Source organism: Pteronotus mesoamericanus, unplaced genomic scaffold (assembly GCF_021234165.1).
Source record: "Pteronotus mesoamericanus isolate MK-2021 breed Mesoamerican mustached bat unplaced genomic scaffold, CSHL_Meso_final scaffold_167, whole genome shotgun sequence".
NCBI classification, from domain to species: Eukaryota; Metazoa; Chordata; class Mammalia; order Chiroptera; family Mormoopidae; genus Pteronotus; species Pteronotus mesoamericanus.
This window is the reverse complement of record NW_026555308.1, coordinates 42,113,172-42,133,943: the sequence shown is the minus strand read 5'-3', so window position 1 is coordinate 42,133,943 and position 20,772 is coordinate 42,113,172. Positions and strand designations below refer to the sequence as shown.

General features: G+C 34.1%; 1 protein-coding gene across 1 annotated transcript in view; it reads right to left on the bottom strand.

Annotated features, from left to right (window-relative positions):
* FBXL17 (F-box and leucine rich repeat protein 17) overlaps positions 1-20,772 on the bottom strand; it is a 470,506-nt gene that overhangs the window by 162,304 nt on the left and 287,430 nt on the right. The gene's annotated exons all lie outside the window — the stretch shown is intronic.

The window sequence follows — 20,772 nt, the reverse complement described above, 5'->3', positions numbered from 1 at the left end:
CTGTGTGAAAACAGAAGACTGGGCCCTAAAAAAAGTAAAAGGCAAAGGCATGTACTGGCAAACTCCAAACATCTCCCTCCACCCTACCACACTCCTCCTCCCTGCCAATAATATAATAAATAAGAATTTTAATGGTGAAGCTAGTAATATTTCCAAAAGACCTGGTAGGCTTCCAAACAGCTAAAATCAACTTTAGGTGGAATATTCAACATATAACTGATCATAATCCCCCTGCCTATCCCCACACTGTTTACCCTAACTACAATACCCTGTAAGTATTGATTAAGAAAGTCTCAATTCAACAAACAACATATATTTTAAGCTCACCGTTAACTTAAAATGGCTAAGAATATTATTTTAGTGAAATATAAAGGTACCCAGAAGATGAGCTTTCAGGCAGCATTCAGGAAAGAGTTAAGTACCTCCTTACCAGAAGGCTCCACAAGTCGGCTTTGTGGTGACTAATTGCCTCTTTAACCCCTGTGCTCTGGGAGCTGGCCCATGCTTCAATGCCAGTTTTGTGATACAGCCAAAGACTGATGTTCAACACAGACCTCCCATGACCTGCGTGGCCAAGGAGTTAACTCAGACAAGATGCTGACAAAAGGTTTCCTTCTCACTTGGGAAGGCATATAATTTCTTATTGGATAACCCAAATTCTTAGAAGACTATGTATAAAACACAGTTGGTAAAGACAACTTATAAAAGTCAAAAGAATGGTATTACTTTAACAATGATTTTCAACATCTCAAAATCTTGTTTTGTTTTAGATAGACAGATAGATAGATATAGATATAGGCATAGATATATAGAGACACCTAATTTGGTATCTTTGGAAGCTCATAATTAAATAGGTGTAATAAGATACAGAGAAAAACAAATCAACATTCTCCACTCTAAGTATTTCCCACATGCTTCAAGTATTCATATTCAGGAAGCCTGCACATTGTCATTAATCTTTAAGCTTAGCAACTTTATGGTCTTATAAAAAGTGAATAAAAAAATTTACAGGTGATTTTAAGTAGCAATTATATAAAATAAATTAATCCTGCAATTGCAGGAAAAAATAGGTGAAGATGTCCGGTTAGTTTCTAAGAAATGAAAGCATGAGAAAGGAGTTCTAGAGTAGGGAGGGGTAAATGTATAGGCAGTGGGAACAAAGGGACCCACATATATTCATTCAGAAAGAAGATCACAAGGGCTGATGAAGGTAGGGCCACTAAGTAAATGTGACCTTACTGATACTCAGCAAGGCTGAACTCCAAACCATTTGAGGCTTATGGATCATCCCTGCTGAATTCATAAAAGCTACTTACAAGGCTCTGGTTCTGCCACTGCTTGATTCCTATATTCTCCCATATCATTTCATATTAATATTCATGTCAAAGGTAAAATAATCTTTGCTCTAAGATTTAGAGAAAAAAGAGGCCACAGATCACATTTAGTTGTTTTGGTACATTATATTTACACAGAGAAATAACATTTTTACTTAAAAAATAACATTTATACTTTAAAATAACAGTCACATATTTCCACAAGTGAAAATAAGGGGCATTAACCAAGAACTCTCTTATGAAAAGTATTTAGTTTACATTTTTAAAATCCCAACAGAGGACGATAGCTGATTTCAGTTAATTTTTATTTAACTAAAGGATACAGAAACAAAGTCCTTAATATTTTCTTCTCAAATAATATATAAGTTAATAAAACAAGATGTAGAAATTTCAGGAAAAGTCTATAGAACTTTATGTTTAGCTTTTCTGGATACCAGGCCAACTCAGTAATTCCTGATATCAAAAGTCTATTTGTCTGTAAAATATACTTCTAGAGGATTCTTTCTTAACTCTTTATCCATCAATGCAAAGGCCTGATTATCAACAATCTAATTTACATTCAAAAGAATGTATAGTGTTATGTGTGCATTTGTGTATATACATTCATAAATATTCTTAACAAATACATTTTTCCTTTACCAATACTGTCGTTAAATTAACAAAAATATAATTGTTGTCGATGCACCTGGTAAAGGAATTTTAGCAATTTAGCCCCTGAAATGCCATAATCACTAAAATCAACATTGCTCTGCTACGCTTGGACTAGTTATCAAGTCCGTCCCCTCTGAAGGGAAAAATACATCTCTTTGTTCTTAGGGAGAGTGGTGAAAAGCTAATGAAGCCAGTGTGTAAGACTGATAGACACCATGGCGGGTAAGCATTGCCCATTTTCTCCTCTAGGGAAGTTGTAAATGCAAGACAGTAAGTAAGCATGGAGAAGGAAGAAGGCATATTTTTATATCTGTGTCAGACAAGGGGTACCTTGCAGGCAATACCATGTCTGGTAGCCAGCAGGAACAAGCAACACTCCCAACCTCACTACTCAGCTTTATGTTATTTTAAAAAATAAAACAAACAGGGCATCTCTGGTATATTTCTATTGTTGATTATTATAATTAATGATCTGGCTGCATAATCAACAAATCATGTAGCAAAATGAAGTAAGAATATTAACATTTCTGCTCTACATAATAAATGCTTCTTTCAGGTACTCAACTCAGTAAAGAAATACATTCTGGTATTCTGAGGATGAAACAAGATTGAGAGTTGATGAGAAAGGTTATTGTTTGCAAAAGTCCTTTATGAAATAAAGAGGAAAGAGCAATGTCAGGTGTTTGAAAGGGATGCCAGGTAAATGTGCTTGGAGTTGATTGATCAGTTTTGTGCCTCTATAAGTTCTGAGGATGTCATGAGTTTTGTCATGTTAATAATAGAATTTTATATAAAAAATAAAGTTATAGCATAAATTCCTTTTGTGATCTTTTATTGAAAGGTAAATACATGGTCATCAGACACACAACACATTTAGGCCAGTTGGCAAAATTTGGGGCTTTTTGAAAGATAATGGCAATTCAATGTCATATCATACTTTGAAAAAGCTTAAAAAAACTTATGAAGAATAATAGTATAAGCAAGTCAGTGAACATGAAATAGGAACACATTAGTTGAAGTTGTGACTTGAATGAAGGTTGTGTGAAGAATATTGTAAAGAGGAAAAAGGAGAAAAACAATATATATAATATATTGTGTTGACCAAAAAGTTTGATTACTTTTTTCTGTGTGATGGCTCTAATAGTGCTTAGTTGTCTTTAACTTCATTCGAAACAATTTTGTTAGATTGTATTGTGACAGCTGTCATATCACCATGCATTAAAAAAAAAACTTATCAAAATTGGTGAATTTTTGTATAGCCATTTTAATAATGAAGATGGAAGAAAATGAGCAGCATTTTCAGCATATTATGCTTTATTATTTCAAGAAAGGTAAAAACACAACTGAAACGCAAAATAAGATTTGTGCAGTGTATGGAGAAGGTGCTGTGACTGATGGAACATGTCAAAAGTGGTTTGTGAAGTTTCTTGGTACTATTGACATTTTGGTCAAATAATTCTTGGCTGTGGGGATGTCTTATGCATTGGAAGATGTTTAGCAGCACCCCTGGCCTCTACCCACTAGAAGCCAATAGCAGGAAATAGCCAACATACTCAAAATATCCAAGTCAATAAAGTTATTGGTGAAAATGAAAAATGTGTCTTTTATTTTACGGGAAAAACTAAACAGACATTTTGGCCAACTCAATAAAACAATATTTGTAATGTATAATATATGTAATATATCTAAATATATTCATATATTTCATAATGACTCAGGGGCCTAAATTCACTTTATCTGCTTATTTCTTTCCAGCCTTACTCTACTAGAAAAGCATAAAAGACTAGAAAAGTACTATTTGAAAATTTGCATAGTAAAATAATAAAGTTAAGGATTTACTCCTCGGGAGGATTCACATGATTCAATCACAAGAAGATTCCCTGAGTGGGATATGATTTTGGAATAAGCTTTCAAGGAATCAGAGTAAAGGGGGTATTATAACTATTTACAAGATTTATAATATCAATAATTTGCTTTAAAATCTGATTTTGAAAGAAAGACGTAAAAAGACTAAATATACTTGAGGCATTTCTGGGGAAAGGCTGAAGTTTCAAGAAAGTATCAAAATATTCTGTATCATTTAAAAATTTTCCTCTCATTTCTTAATATCAGTCTGGACTTAATCCACAAAAAACTGACCTCTCAAAAAAGTTAAAAATTAAATGTATATTGCACATGATTAATAACATACTGGGGATATAATAATAAAACAGAGATATTACTTAGCTATATCAGAATATTACTAAATTTTAATGTTTTATGTATAAAATCAATCAGTTATAGATAAAGGAAATACGTTTCAAATGGTCAGATTCTCAGAAAACTGGCACTTTGGCACTTTAATAGTTGACATATGCAAGAAAGAAATGTCTGATCCAACAGGTTCATATTAAATTACATCAAATTTTCCTCAGTGTAAAAAAAAAAAAGTATTGTAAAGCACATAGGACAGCATGTGGCACAAAGGAAGCAATTAAATATTAATTATTATTCTTTAGCATCTAGCACAGAACTGGGCACCTTAAAAAATGCCTATAGTAGATTGAATAATGGCCTCAAAAGATAATAGGTCCTAATCCACCAAACCTATAAATGTTACCTTCTATGGAAAAAGAAACTTTGTAGGTATGATTAAATTAGGGGTTTTGAGCTGGGGTGATAATCCTAGATTATCTGGATGGGCCCTAAATACAATTCCAAGCGAATTTATGAGAGAGGCTGATGGAGATTTGACATAGAGAGGAAAAGGCAACTATTACCTCAGAGGCAGATACTGGAATGATGTGGCTACAAGCCAAGGAATGTTGCAGCCACCAGAAGCTGAAAAGAAGAGGAATGGATCCTTTTCAGAACCTCCAGAGGGAGGCTGACACTTTGATTTTGGCCCGATGACATTGATTTTGAATGTCTATCCTCCACAACTGTGAAAGAATAAATACTTACCTGTTTTTAAGCAACCAGGATTATGATAATTTGTTACAGTAGCCACAAGAAATACAAAGCCTGATAAATGTTATTAAACTAATCACTAGATTATACATGTGGCAGCAAAGAGTATGATTTATAAAGATAACCAGTTAATTGTAGTTAAGATGACATCATTGGATAAGATAAAATTCGAACTTGTAAAATGAACAGAAAAGGAAAACCTTGAAGAATGCTATCAAATCTTCAGCCTAAATTAGAATAAATTCCAAAAAGGTATGTCTTCTAAACTTACTTAGAATAAAAACTTATTTTTTGCCAACATTTTATTATATGAATTTTCAAGCATACAAAAAAGTGAAAGAATTGTTCAGTGAAAACCCATTATCCATCACCTAGACTCTATAATTAACATTTTTTTACATCTGCCCTCTCTCAGGTATATCCATCTATCTCTCTACCCATCGATTTATCTTATTTTTTAATGCATTTCAAAGTAAGTACAGTCATCAGTACATTTCACTCCTAAACACTTTAACATACACATCATTAACTAGAGTTCAATGTTCATAATAGCTGGGGGTTTGTTTAGTAAGATTTACCTACTGTGAAGTGCACCAATCTTAAATGCAATCAGTTCTGACAAATGTCTGTGTTTGTCTACCTTGAACCACTACCAAGATCTAGACTATTCTCAGCATCCCACTAGGTTCCCTCATGCCCCCTACCAGTCAATGCCCTCACCCACCCACAAAGGCAACTAATGCTGTGGATGTTTTTATTTTCCTTAGTTTTGTCTGTCCTAAAACTTCTTAAAAATGAGATTACAAAAATGTACTCTTTCAGGTAAGGCTTTTTTTTTTTTTTTTAAACTCATTGCAAGGGTTTGAGATTCATCTACAAGTACATTGTTTCATATTTCAGTAGTTTTTCCTAATCATACCTCTCAACTGTCAAGAGGTATCAGATTATAAGAATATAACTTATCTCTGGCTGGTGTGGCTCAGTGGATTGAGCACTGGCCTGCAAACTGTAAAGGTCGCTGGTTCGATTCCTTGTCAGAACACGTGCCTGGGTTGTGGGCCAGGTCCCCAGCAACCAATTGATGTTTCTCTTGCACATTGATGTTTCTCTCTCTCCTTATCCCTCCCTTCCCCTTTCTCTGAAAAAAAATAAAATAAATAAAATCTTATTTTAGAAAAGAACCTAACAGTTTATTTATTCTTCTCTTGAAGGGAATGTGAATTGTTTGTACTTTGGGAAAAATTATGAATAACACCACTAGCAATATCCTTGTACAGTCTTTTTGTGGACACATGCCTGATTTCTCATCAGTAAAAACCTAGAGGTGGAATTGCTGAGTCACAGAGTATCGGCAGCATGTATGTAGTAGATGAATGGTTAGTTTTAGAAGAAACTGCCAATCTCCTTCTGAAGTTGTTACACATTCCCACCAACACTTAAGAGAGCTGTCGCTGCTTCACTTCCTCACCCCTGAGGATGTTACCACACTTAGAGCCATTCTGGCCTGTGTAATGTAGGCCAGGTGAACATTTAAAAATTCAGAGATCCCATTATAATAATTCTATCTTTTTATCTCTTAAGAAAATACAAAATGACAGACAGTAACTAAACAGTAATCAATATTTTAAAATTTCTCTATTTCTAGAATTTTAAAAAATGCACATGATATAAAAGTACACACATATAATTTATTCATTATGCAGACAATGCTCGGTACAGCCTCTTCTGCAATAGCTGTTGGGCCCAGATGCAGCACTCTATCTGCTCATTCTTTGGGATATCTTCATGGCTAATTCTGTTTCTTTCATCATTTTTATTTCAAGAAGCATATCTATCCAACCAGAACCAGATAACTTTGGCAAACAGATATCAGTCATTTCATATAGCCCTCAACATTACATTATATGTCACCTTCCACATTATCTCTCATGCGTTCCAACTAGAAGTTAGAAACCAATTTAAAATCAGCCCTGAACTATAGTTCCCTCTGTAAGCATGAAGCTTTTCATTTCAAGTTTCTACCTTAACTGACTATTTTGTGGAAGACATTACATAATGTTGTGACTTACAAGGTAGACTGCTTCTCATGTCACAAAGCATTTTTAAAAATGTGTTGCCAGAAAATAGATTAGGACTCTGGCGTTAGTCATCAAATAGTAAAAGCTGGAGACAATGGCCCTCTCAGCAGAGTTTTCTTCAGTTACTAGGTTAAAAACAAAAGAAATTTCCTTTCTTTTATTATTTCTAATTATGTGAGGGAATAGCCCAATTTCAAGGAACATGCAGTCAACTGACTTTCACACCAAATATACTACACATAAAATAAAAATATTCACTGAAACATGCTGAAAATTTCAACACCATGAAATTTTCTAAGTGAACATTAAGGTGTTTAGTACTGCAGGAGAGACAAAGTCAATGCTTTTCTTTCTAATCATAAGTAAATACAGAACAAATAAGATAAAAGAAAATTTAACCTAACAGTTTACCTTTTTTCACCCTATTGTAAATTTTGTTTATGCCTCACATAAAATGAGTCAACTAGATCCAGATGGTTTGTGTTAAGCAAGCAAACACCTGTGAACTCTGTGAACATGGCTTTTTAAAGAACTCTGTGAACATGGCTTCCAAATAGGATCAAGGAAGGAAAGAGCCACAAATCTTTTAAAGTGTTCAACTAAGGCTCAAGACACACAAAAGATTGTGATAAGCCACATATGAATAAATGGGCATTCATTTAATTTTAAATAATGCAAATTCTATCAATATTTTCTTTTATAATCCCTTCCTTAACTCTTTAAATAAACAAATACTAATTCACATCAGGGTAGAAAAGAGGGGCCTGCTCTGTTGATTTTAATAAAACTCTTAGACCCCCCCCTTTTAAAGTTAATGAATCCAAAGATTATCTCTGTTTTAAAATTGTGTTCAAAATACTATTTCAACTATTTAAATTAACTCATAATATATAGTTAAAATGGTATAAATTGAAAAGATGTTTTATAGGTTTAATACTGAATATCATATAACCACAACTATAGCCACTTTAAAAGTGCAATCAACCCTAACTGGTGTGGCTCAGTGGATTGAACGCCAGCCTGTGAACCAAAGGGTCACGGGTTCGATTCCCAGTATAGGGTACATGCCTGGGTTGCAGGCCAGGTCCCCAGCAGGGGGTATGCGAAATGCAACCCCACATTGATGTTTCTCTCCCTCTCTTCCCCTCTCTAAAAATAAATAAATAAAATCTTTAAGAGAACAACAAATAATTTTTTAAAAAGTGCAATCAAATGTTACTAGTTCTTCTGATTTTCAAGAAGCTAAAGTATTAAGCTTTCTCCTTTTTGTGTAGTACTTACTAAACAACTTTTTGTATTTAGGCATTTGCATCAAATTGCTGAACAAGATTATACTAATTAAGTCAACAATTTTGAAAGACTATTTGGGGAGGATTAGGTATACAATTTTTTTAAGCTCTATTTACATCTCAAAGTAAAAAGATTAAATTTATATTTACTAGAGCTAGTCAAAGAATACACTTTCTATATTGTAAAAATAGGACAGCAAAGTGAATCATACAAAAAATAAACATTTATACTATTCTTTAAAAATAAAACTATAGCCTCATAAGTATAACCTAGAAGCTATAGGCCTTTCTAAATTGTAAACAGCTGTATTTTGCATTTTGACCAAAGATGAAATATACAATAAAATGTACTGATATCAACTAGACATAGTAAGTACACTATAGCTGTGATAAATTATTTATTTATATTCTGTCTACTTAGCAAAAGAATTGACAATAGCTTAAAATGAAAGTAAATGCTCATTTTAGCTAGCTATTACACAGTGAGATATCTTTGAAACTTTTCTCTAAAAGGAAAAACAATGCTTAACACAAGCTTCCCTCCCAAAGCCAAGCTACATAAAACATTCAAAGTCACTAATATAAAATACCAGAATTTTAAAATCTTTCCTGTTAAAATTATCAGTCTTCATTAGAACAGCTGAACATCTGCATTAGCAGAATTCTGAATTTCATTCATACAATTTGAGGACAATAGTATAATCACAGAAAGCTATCAAAATTCCGATATATATGTTCTAATGAACTGAAGTAGAAAAAAACTGATCTCAATAAAACATACTTTGTTAGAGACTTGATTTAATTATAGCATCCATCTCAAAGTTGCTGGAAAAAAGTGACAAAGCAGCAAATCAGCATAAAGTAAATACATAATAAATTAGTGCCTAAAACTCAATGCCAGAATTCTTCATCATCATAAATTTAGAAATGACATTGGTTGGTTGTTTAGAAATAGTAAACATGATGAAGCATATTACTTTATATCTTAAGAAACACAATAGAAAACTTTATATTACAGTTTCTCTAAATCAAACTTCCAAATTATAAGAATTAAATATTTAGGTATAATAAAATCCTGAATTATGAATAACCGTTTAGAAATCAGACACTATCCCTTCAACAATGCCCTGGGTGCTGTCCAGGAGGCCCCCAAACACAGTTACCCGTATGTGATCATTTGGAGCTTCCACTCTCAGTCTAGCAGTAGCTTATTTATATATAAAAGACACCGTGAACTTAGTTTTCAACTTTCATACCTTGCTGTGGGAAAAGCACGGGGAAATGAATACACATGGCAAAGGCATAAATCAGCAAAACCACTGTTTCGTTTATATACTTATGGACCATCATATATGTCCTAAGGATATACCAGATCCAAGTGGTGTAAGATGAACAAAACTTTCAATGACTATGTTCTGTAACCCAGAAATTCAACCACTGCAAAAACAAATAGGGCAGGTTAAATAAATTACAGTATCCAGATGCTGACATGTAAATGGATGATACATATGTTCCTTGACATATAAAGATTTCAAGAAATAGTATTGCTAAGAAAAAAAGTCACAAAACAGCACGAATAACATGATCCTTTCGACAAGATTACTTTGTTTCCTTAAGTATTCTGAAATTGGTTTGGATTCAATATCTTCCTTTCAAAACAGTAAGTCAAATTGCCAAATGATTTGTAGGAACAAGAAGATAATTTCTGCGGCTTTGTTGGCATAAGGTTTTTACCATGAAGTTGACCAACAGACATTAAATACATAAGAATACAAAGGCAGAGTGCAGGTTTGGTAATGTAGATGTGATTTGGTTTAGATATTTTGGGCAATAAAGTAGCTATAAAAATTGTAATAATGTACGAGTAAATGTTAAGAATCATAGCACAGGATTTGTATCAGAGGCCTTGCTTAAAATCTGATTTTGTGTCATGTTGCATAGCCACAGACCAGGTTATTTAACCTCTGTGGTCTACTGCCTTAATAATAAAATGGAGATAATGACTTCACAGAATTATTGTGAGGATTAAATGGTATAATGTATATACAGTGCCTCATATTCGCAAGTGTTTGATTATTACTTTAATTGGTAGCTATTACTAAATACTTCTATAGCAGAAAATATATACTTATAAAATATTTTAAGGGGTCTTTTTTCTTTAGCAGTTTATATTAAAATTCGCCACCTAATAATGTTCTTCCTTACAACAAAGGAAGCTCATGTTTAATCAACTTTCAAGACTGGGTATTAAATAGAAAGGATTTCTCATGCCAATCTGTTGAAACAATGCTGTAGCCAGAAATGAAATCTGGTATATAGAAATTTGTGGACTCAAACATATACTCTACAATGAACTACTAGAAAAACATCTATAAGTACTCTTTGCCATCATTAATGGCAATAACATTGTCACCTAGCCTGTGAGTTTTGGAAACGTCACCGATTTAAGCACATTTAGATGGAACACCATGTTACCAATGAATTACATGTTTTGAAATCTTTTCTCAATAATAAAGTTTTAAGACTTTTTCAGTCTATTCACTTAAGTCCTACAGGAAATTATAAAATGCCTACCTAAAGTGAATTATGAATACATAGCTGCATTGGACAGGACAAGCCATCACAGCTTTAGAGACACAGCCAGGTAATCTAGATCTCTTTTCTAAATATGCAGGAAAGAAATGGAGATTTATCAAAGATGACAGGTAAGCTATCTACCACCCAAAGTATTTTGCAAATGGCTTGGCTTAAAAACTATTAATCCATTCAAAGAGGTCAGATATACAAATGGAAAACTTAGGCAAAAAAAGTTTTACCAAAAAAGTGTAAGATAAAAAATACATGTCTTAGAATAAATTCAAAATTTTCGTTTTTTTAAAAGGTCTAAGCTTTTCATACTACACTATTAAAATTTCATATCCAAAATAAATTTAAACAAAGAATGCTTTAAGATAATTTGAACAAAATTTCAATGTCTGTAGTACCTTTGTACTTTGAAAGTAATAGATTTAATAATGATATACCATAAATGTGATGAAGAAATAAACAGTATAGTTTTCATGTAAGAATTTACAAGGAGTATTTTCCTATAGTTCTAAAATGTAGTTTTAAGCCAAAAACACATTTTTCACATCTTTTCCATTTAAGGTTCCCAAAGACGTATAAATTTTTAACTCCATCTCCCCAAGCTCTATAAATTCTCTTTTTGGAGCCTTTCTGAGGATGCAAGGATTTGATCTATATACAATTCAGCTAAAAATTAACTGCGCAATCTTCAAAAACTCTAAATCTTTTACAGTTGTGCAGCTGAAGATGAAAGAACTTGTATACAAATGTTGAAAAGTACAAAGCCTTCCTATGTAAGATAAAAAAAACAAGGGGCTCAGTATGTTATCTTAAATCCATCCTAAAGGATTTTGTTAGAGTAGTATGCTCTTTTCAGAAATCCCATTACAATAGATACTTCACTGGAAACAAAAAGGTTCCACTATCAGACTAACCTTCAGGAGTGTTTTTACTACTACTACAAATAAGCATTATTAATCCGTATTTTAAACAATCTTTTGAAATTAATTACATATGTATTATTTCAGTTTATACTTAAAACACTGTGCAGCAGTTTTATATTCATCTGATAGGCGAGAGGACTGAGTTATGGAGACATTAAGTTCTGGGGCCAACAATGACATGTTGTGATACTTAGCGATGAGTTAGTGATGGGATGTGACCAGATTACTCCCTCCTAGATCTAGAACCTCTCAGCTAGACAATGACAGGATAAAGGTTGCTAATATTACTGATTATTCAATAGCTGGTAACTTGCTAAATACTTATTTAACTTTGGGAAATACTACACCATTATATCATTTTATCATCTCCATATTACAATTGCAGAAACAGGAGCTCAGTCTAATAGTAAGTGGCAGTTTTAAGCTGGTGTTTGCATGGTTATAATTACAAAGTTCATGCTTTTTCCCTAAGAGAAAAAAAAATTAAAGCTAGAAATAATTCAGAAGCTAAGGTATGCACACCTTCTCTATTACTTTGTCTACATGGAATCTTTCTTACATGAGAAAGGAGAGAGGGAAGTGAACTCAAACATCAGGTATATTGGGGCTGAGTCTGAGATTCTCAGTACTATATTCTGATGTTCCTATACTTCTTCCTAACACAGAACTAATAGCCCAATGCCTTCAGGCCTTCTGTAGAAATTGCCTCTGGAAGCTAACAAAAGGCACGAGAAGGGCAGATTTTAGGAAGAGGAACACTCACTTTATCTGATGATCAGCTGAATATGTCTGTGGACAAATTGAGGAGGCAAAAACATTTCGCAGAGAGTAAAGACTTTCCACCCCAAAAAAGACAGACTTCACTAAAATCAGTTGGAAAGACACTGAATTTCTGGAACCCTCACACCCTTGGGTCACAATGTATATAAGCACAGAAAAAGCGCTGAGTAGTATTGGAGAACCACGGCCTGTTTCACTGGGCTTAACCAAGTGTTTTCCGAGTGTAAAACCTATTGATATTCTAGCTAACAACTTCTGATATTTCAGACTTGACTCTGAAAGTAATCTATGAATATGAACCATACTGTGCTTTTCTGTTACTACATAGGAAGCTTTATAGTTCATTATCCACTCTAGGTACTAACCTGTAGAGCATTATTCTGAAGGTACAGACAAAGAATAACACCAGGGAAGATGAGACTAAATGGTGTAATCTCTGGATATTAAATTTGGCAAGGCCTTAAGGGTCTCATCCCTTCATTTACATATGAAGAAACAAAAGCCTAAAGAGGTTGAGAACCTGCGCCAAGATCACAGGACTTTAGAAAGTGGCTGCTCTGCTAATGAGAGATGTCCTTTCTTCACCAGGCCAGGCCCCGAGGTGCCTTAGCAGGGACCCCGGTCAGCACACCCTGCCATTGTCTGTGGGCCCCGCTGCGGGCCCACTGCGTGGAAGGCTAAGGAGGAGAATGCTGCTTCTGGGTGCTCTTCTGCCTTCTTGCTTTGCTATTTTGTTCTCCAAAAGGACAATCCCATACATGGTTAGATTTTCAATTTTGAGCATACAATGTTTGTAGTGAGAATATCAGGCATGTGTCTGACATCCTAAAACGTTTGTTTCTAGGTTAATAGTCCCACAATTTTCCCCCCGTACTGTATGAACAGGCATTTATAACACCCAAGAATAATTCTAAATTTTATAAGAAAATTGGGGGGAGGGGAACTAAATACTTTTCATCATCTTTACACTGGGAGTGCTTTTAAAGTGATTTTCCATTGGAAATAAATATATATCTTGGAATTCAGTAGGAAATTCTAAGTTTCTATATATGTGGTAATATTATGCTGAGTATATACCTACATTTTATCTAAATATCTGTATACCACTATATGCGTCTATACAGACATCACAGCTAAGTACACACACACACACACACACACACACACACATTTATTGTTGGGTATAGTAAATTCGGCTTCATTCCATTTTTTATTTAAGTGGAAATGCCAGGTTTTCTTAGTGGATTCAGTAATTATTTTAAGAAATTAATCTTGTTCGCATTATAAATGGCAAAGAAGTACAGTGAGATCATGCGGACATTCCTCTACTGTTCAGACAATTCATTATTTGATATCCTTAGCTCTCAGTCTCCCAACTCTAGTATGAATGTATGGGACACATGTAGCATGTTTCAATGTATTTTTTACAGCAGGCAAAAAGTGTCACGTGCCTGTGAATTCAGTAATTTCTTACATTGTAGTATTTCATCTAGCTACCAATCTACTATCTAAACTTTTGAATCCTTTCTAGAAATCTATATTCCCAAAGTCCCACTTATCACCGAAAGCAACAACCTCTAACCTCTACATTTAAACCTCTAAGTTTCCCCGTCACCCTCGAAAACACAGGCTTCCTTAGTTTTCATTTTTCTCATTCATCCCTGCCTCCATACCCTGTGCCCCTCCTCAATGTAAATCAGACTCCCCAGACTCCTTCTACCCCTCCACTGCCCCACCCCCCAGGTGCATTGAACCAGTCAGCACAACGCCACCGCGGAGGGGAGAAAAGGACCTTCTGAGTCCTCATCCCTTTGATTTTCTACAAGCCCAAGGCCCCGCCCCAGAGATCCAGTGCAAGGCAGGTTGAGAATCACAGACCTGCATCCAGATATTTAGAACAAGATGATCTTTTATTATTACTGGTAGCATTATTTATTTTTATTTTTAAAAATTCTCTATTTTCTATTAATCTCTTACACATGCTTTTACAACTAATAATGTACATATGAATTAGTATGGTTGAGATCCCTTACGTCTTTGGCAGAGAGAGAGAGAGAGAGAGAGAGAGAGAGAGAAGTGGCCGAAGGGAGGGAGATTGACTGAGATTAATTAAATGAGGGAGGGGCATTTAATCCTGAGAATCAGCCTCCCCTGCTGCCAGGACTAGACCCCACCCAGAGTCTGGCTGCCTTTCTCTGGCCCTCTGAACCACAGACACAAAACTCTAACAAGTTTGACCCTGAAAACCCTTCTTTCCAGTTGAGCTCTTTTTATAATTTTGATATTTGAAGGCAATAAACACATGAGTTAGGTTCTTGAAGTTACCCTGTATTAGAGCTCATTTTTGTTATGTCACTATTTTCCCTAACTGCGCTATGACAAGAATGTGCTAGTGCCAATTTTCTACTCTCTACAATTTTGTTACTCTTCAAGCACAGCATATAAATTGATATCCAGGTCAAGGAATCCTGAATATTTTCACAGATATATATTTAATTAAAATCGGGTCGTCCGTGGTTGCAGGTGTGGGCTTCCTTCAGTCATTTAAGCTTTCTCGCCTTCATTTTTACTACTGAAAGAAAAAAAAAAGCAAGGGGAAATGCTACTTATGCATAAAACACTTTGAGTTCCCCAGATGAAAGTCCGCATATATAAGTGTGATGCATGTTTATTGCCTCTTCTCTGATGAAAAGTGGCAGCCTTCTGCTTGAAATGGGATTAGAAATTCTGACTATAACTGAGAAGAGAGAAGCACAAATGAGTAACAAGCAGTCAGAATAAATAAAATTGAAAAGATGGGGAGCACTCCTTTTAGAAAAGGAATATCAGTTGCAAAACTTGTGGTTTAATTTGGCATGCTTTCCACTTTTAAAAAATTGGGCTCAACTGCATGTATAATGAGCTACAAGCAGAAGGTACATGCAGTAGTACATGAATAAAAAATGACCTTTCCATTTGCTCTTCCGTAGCTTGGCATTCCTATATTATTAAAATATAATGTATTAAAGATTAAGTAAGCATATTAGCATACAGATATCATGCTTATGTGGCCATGGACATGCAGGCTATCCAACATAAAGCTAGGTCGATCTATATACAATTCACATTTTTTAAAAAATTTATTTACTTTTTAAATACATTTGTCTCTGCCTCCCCCCCACCACTAAAATTCACATTTTTAATAGTATTAAATATCAATAAAAAATAACAAACTTTTCTAAAAACAAAGTTAGCTATTCTATCAAAAATGGGAAAGAAAGGAATGGGGAGAGGCTTTCTAAAGAGATCCACAAATAATAATCATAAGCTCTTTGGTAGCTGAGGGGGAGCTGGATTCTATGTTATAGGAAACATTAAATAGATAAACTTCCTAGCCTAATGTAATTTAATACTCTCAATTTAAGATTTAAAATAATAAAGCAATTTCATGCCAACATTTTTGGGGGACAATAAACCATTTATTAAGTTTTTTGTTGTATTTTTTCCCTTCTGTGGCTTACTTTCCATTTTCATTTTTTCTTTTCGACATAGAATACATAAGTTATAGAATATGAAAAGAACGCATAAAGAACTAATTGCAAAAAACATAAACAACATAAATAATTAAGTTTCCAAAGGGTAGGTCTTCCTAAAAGAAAATTTGGAGTTCAGAAAAGTGAAAAAAAAAAAGAAGAGTAATCTTATGTCATAAGTCAGTTCTTATATATTTCCTTTACTGTGCTCCAATACATCATTTTTTAAATTATTTATATGAGCGTGTTTTCTTTCTTGTATCTCATACAATGTTATAGTAGAGACACAATGTTATATCATACTGTTTTCAGTTAAAATGTCATGAAGCATTTTATACCCAGAACATGTGTGTCTTTCTTACTTAAAATTCATTTTTTCCTTTCAAGAAATCTCTTTATCACCATGGAAAGCTGACATTCCCCAGAACTTTGTCATTTGTCTATTGGCATCTAAACTTAGGGAGAGGCCAAAATCTTTCCTACTCAACTACACAAGAATCTAGCTTCATATCTCAGTCACAGGAAAGCCTGAGGTAAGCTTAAGTATAAAATAAAAGCTATTCAGTAACCTTAGCTTAAACTGGCTTTTAAAGACCTGAACTGTAGATGTCTCTTGTGTGGCTCTCCCGAGCTCAGGGATCCTCAGCCTCCAATTGTTAACACATAAGGAAATAAGCCCAGTCTTTTAATTACTATTCCTAATTTGTCAGACTCACAAGTGAAGGATCTGTGTGTGTATCTATAATGTAAGTGTGTATTGGAGAGAAATTCCTTCACACATTCTGTCATTAAAATTCTTCCTGATGTTTAAAAAAATCAGGTAAGATGGAAATCACACAAAGAAACTCTAAATTGAAAATCTGGAAGAAAAGCAAACCTTTATTTTTAAAATGATGTAAAAATAACAGACATTTATAATAGATACATCTTTCTTATTTTCTCTGTTGTACTCTTGGATTAAAAAAATAGTGAAGTGTACTATGAATAAAACTGATCAGCTTTTGATGCATTACTTCTCAATTTCTTTTTTCATATTATCTCTTGAGATAAATGGCAATAACAAAGACATTAAAATGACACTATGAACAGCTTTTTATAGTTTTAATTATTTTTTCCTTTTTGGCAATAAAAATGATTGTAGTATGTTTACATGTGTTATATATTGAGAAGCAATAATACTGTTTAAGCATTCATAATTGTAAAGATAATTTTTACTTGATATTTTTAAATATGAAATATATTGCTTCAGGCCCCTAACATTATAGCCCTGTTTATTAATATATATACTGCAGGCACTGTTATATTTAGGTCGATCAATCAAATACAGTACTTTATATTCTATTCTGAGGTATTTTGCGTAGAGATACATTCTTTTATGAGTCCATCAAGTTTTGCTTTCTGAAAAATAATTTCACAACTTGTAATGTAGATGAGCACTCATTTTTCCACTTCTTTTGGGATTTGAGTTCATTTTCTTTTTTAATGAAATAAAACCTGAAGAACTGAAACTAAAATCCAAGGCAGAGGAGACACTAGATGGATAGGGAGCGCATGCATACCTAGCCCTGCCACAGGCACAGAGCAGCATGACACCTGAAGGGGCCGAGGGGAGGCTCCAGAGCAATACTTTCATCTGAGTCACTACGGTAGGAGCCGAGTCCCCACCTTAGCACTCCAGAAATGATTCTGTGCTTATAGGGATATTGAGAATCTCTCTGGGATTAACTTGTGAAAATTGAAATGCTACATAATGCTAATTATTAATTTAGATTAACACAATACTGTAATGCAAGCTGAATCTCTGGCCTTTTCAAATGAGTGCATTCCCACGCACATAAAAATTTATAGTTCAGAGTTTGCATGATGGACAGAGTCAGACCTAAGGAGCTTGGTGATTTTATCTCAGGGATTCTGGGCATAACCAGTTCAGGGCAGTTTCGTTCCTGTAGTTTTCTGTCAGAGGCTCTCATCTGGACTTGTTGTTTTTTCTTTTTAAATCTTAAACTTAATTTTGTACATACTATTTATTTTTTGATATGCATTACATTAAATGATACAATAGTAAGATACAGAAAATGAAGTCAACCTCCCTTCTTCCTCTGTTCTCCACAGATGCCCAGTTTCTTTCTCTGGAAGCTAGCTATCCTGTGAGCAACTTCTTGAGTAGCCTTCCAGAGATAACCTATGCATTTACAAATGTGCATCATATACATGTATGTATGCATGTATGGGTGTGTACATATATATAGGCTTCCTATAAATTATAGCAGAGCGTACAGGCTTCTTTTGTGTTTTACTGTTAAACTTCCCTATATGGAACTTCTTCGTTTTAACATGTACACTGGAGATGCAAATAACACATACAGTAAATATCCTTAAATATTATTTTGCTCATGTGGGGGTTTATCTGTTAGAAATACCTGGGAGCATAATTCTGGGTCAAAGGGTATACATTTTTTTATTTAGAAAGTATTGCCAATTTTTTCACATGTTTTATAATAGTCAAACCTGAAATTCAAAACCCATCCTGGCAACTAACCCTTTTCACACTCTGACTATAAAACAATTTTCTATGAATTTTTAAAGAAGGAGAATCCACATCAAAATTAATAAATTCTTCTTCTAGTGACCTTCCTATTCTCAAAGCTAATAATTCAAGGTGTGTAATTGATTATAGACCTTTAGAAAATAGGCCATGACCTTTAGGGGTATACTGCCTGAAAGATGCCTAGACAGAGAAGGAATCCATCAAATACCATGAATAACCAAGGTAACAAGGCAGCTCAAAAAAGAAATAAAAAATTCCAGAAAATTAACTTAAAGACATGGAAATGTGTTATTTCCATGACAGAGACTTCAAGATTGCAGTTTTGATAAAAACTCAAAAAGATGCAAGAAAACAAAGAGGCATTTTGTTGAACTCAGAAACAAAATTAACAAACAAAATGAATACTCTACCAAAGAGACTGACACTTTTAAAAAGAATCAAATAGGAATTCTGGAGATTAAGACCTCAATAAAAGAAATAAAAAATAAACTAATGAGCAAAGGAAACAGCTGGTCAAGTGGAGGAAAGAATTAGTGATATAAAAAATAGAAACCTAGAAATGACAGAGGGAAAATAGAGAGACTTGAGCATACAAATAAATGAAAGAATTCTACAACTTCTGACCCCAGCAAAAAGAGCAATATAAGAACACTAGGCATACCAGAAGAAGAGAGGGAGAAGGGAACAGAGATCCTATTCAAACAAATAGTTGACGAGAACTTCCCAAACCTATGGAAAGAGCTAGATCCTCGAATCCAAGAAGCAAACAAAACACCTAATTACCACAATCCAAAAAGGCCATCTCTGAGGCATATTGTATTAAAACTGTCAAAAATTTTTAACAAAGAAAGAATTCTCCAGGCAGCCCAGGAAAAAAAGGGAGTACACTATAAAGGAAAGTCATTGGACTTCTCCACAGAAACTCTGTAAGCCAGAAGACAGTGGAACCAAGTATTCAAACTACTGAAAGAGAGAAATTACCAGCCAAGAAGAATATATCCAGCAAAGTTATCCTTTAAATATGAAGGAGAAATAAAGACTTTTCTAGACATATAGAAACCAAGGGAATTTATCACCAGGAGACTTCCACTGAAGGAAATACTCAAGGGGGTTATTCTATCTGAAACAAAGAAGAAAAGGTCACAAAACTACAAGTAAGATCACCAATACATTTACAGCATATATAGGAATGATTTGTGACAACAAAAACATAAAAGGGGTGGGGTTAATGGTCTGAATTTGCAAAGGAGGATTGAGATTATATGCACTGAAAGACAATGGACTACTTATATATGTAACTTTCTTTTTCGTAGGCCTAATGGTTACCACACACATTCTCAAGCTGCCTGACCTTAAACTATACTACAGAGGTACAATAATCAAAACAGCATGGCATTGGCAGAAAAACAGACACACAGATCAATGGCACAGAATTGAGAGCCCAGAAATAAAACCACATGTATATGGACAAGTAATTTTTGACAAAGGAGCCATAATTACACAATGGAAGGAAAAAGCCCCTTCAATAAATGGTCCTGGAAAAACTGGAAAGCCACATGCAAAAGAATGAAACTAGATTACAGTTTGTCCCCATGTACAAAAGTTAATTCAAAAGACCTAAATATAAGATCTGAAACAATAAATTACATAGAAGAAAACACACATACTAAATTTAGGGACCTTGGTCTTAGAGAGGATTTTATGAATTTGATCCCCAAAGGCAAGGGAAATAAAGGCAAAAATAAATGAATGAGACTATAGGAAACTAAAAAGCTTCTCCACAGCAAAAGAGACTGCCAAATAAAACAAAATGGCAACCAACCAAATGAGAAAAGGTAGTTGTAAACAACTGCTCTGACAAAGAGTTAATATCCAAAACATATAAAGAACTCATACAACTTAACACCAAACAATCCAATTAAAATGTGGGCAGAGGACCTGTACAGACACCTCTCCCAAGAAGATATACAAAGGCAAAGGACCAACAGATATATGAAAATATGCTCAACTGCACTAGCTATTAGGGAAATGCAAATCAAAACTACAATGAAATGTCCCCTCACGCTTGTTGTAATGGCTATTATCAACAAGTAATAAATGTTGGAGAGGTTGTGGAGAAAAT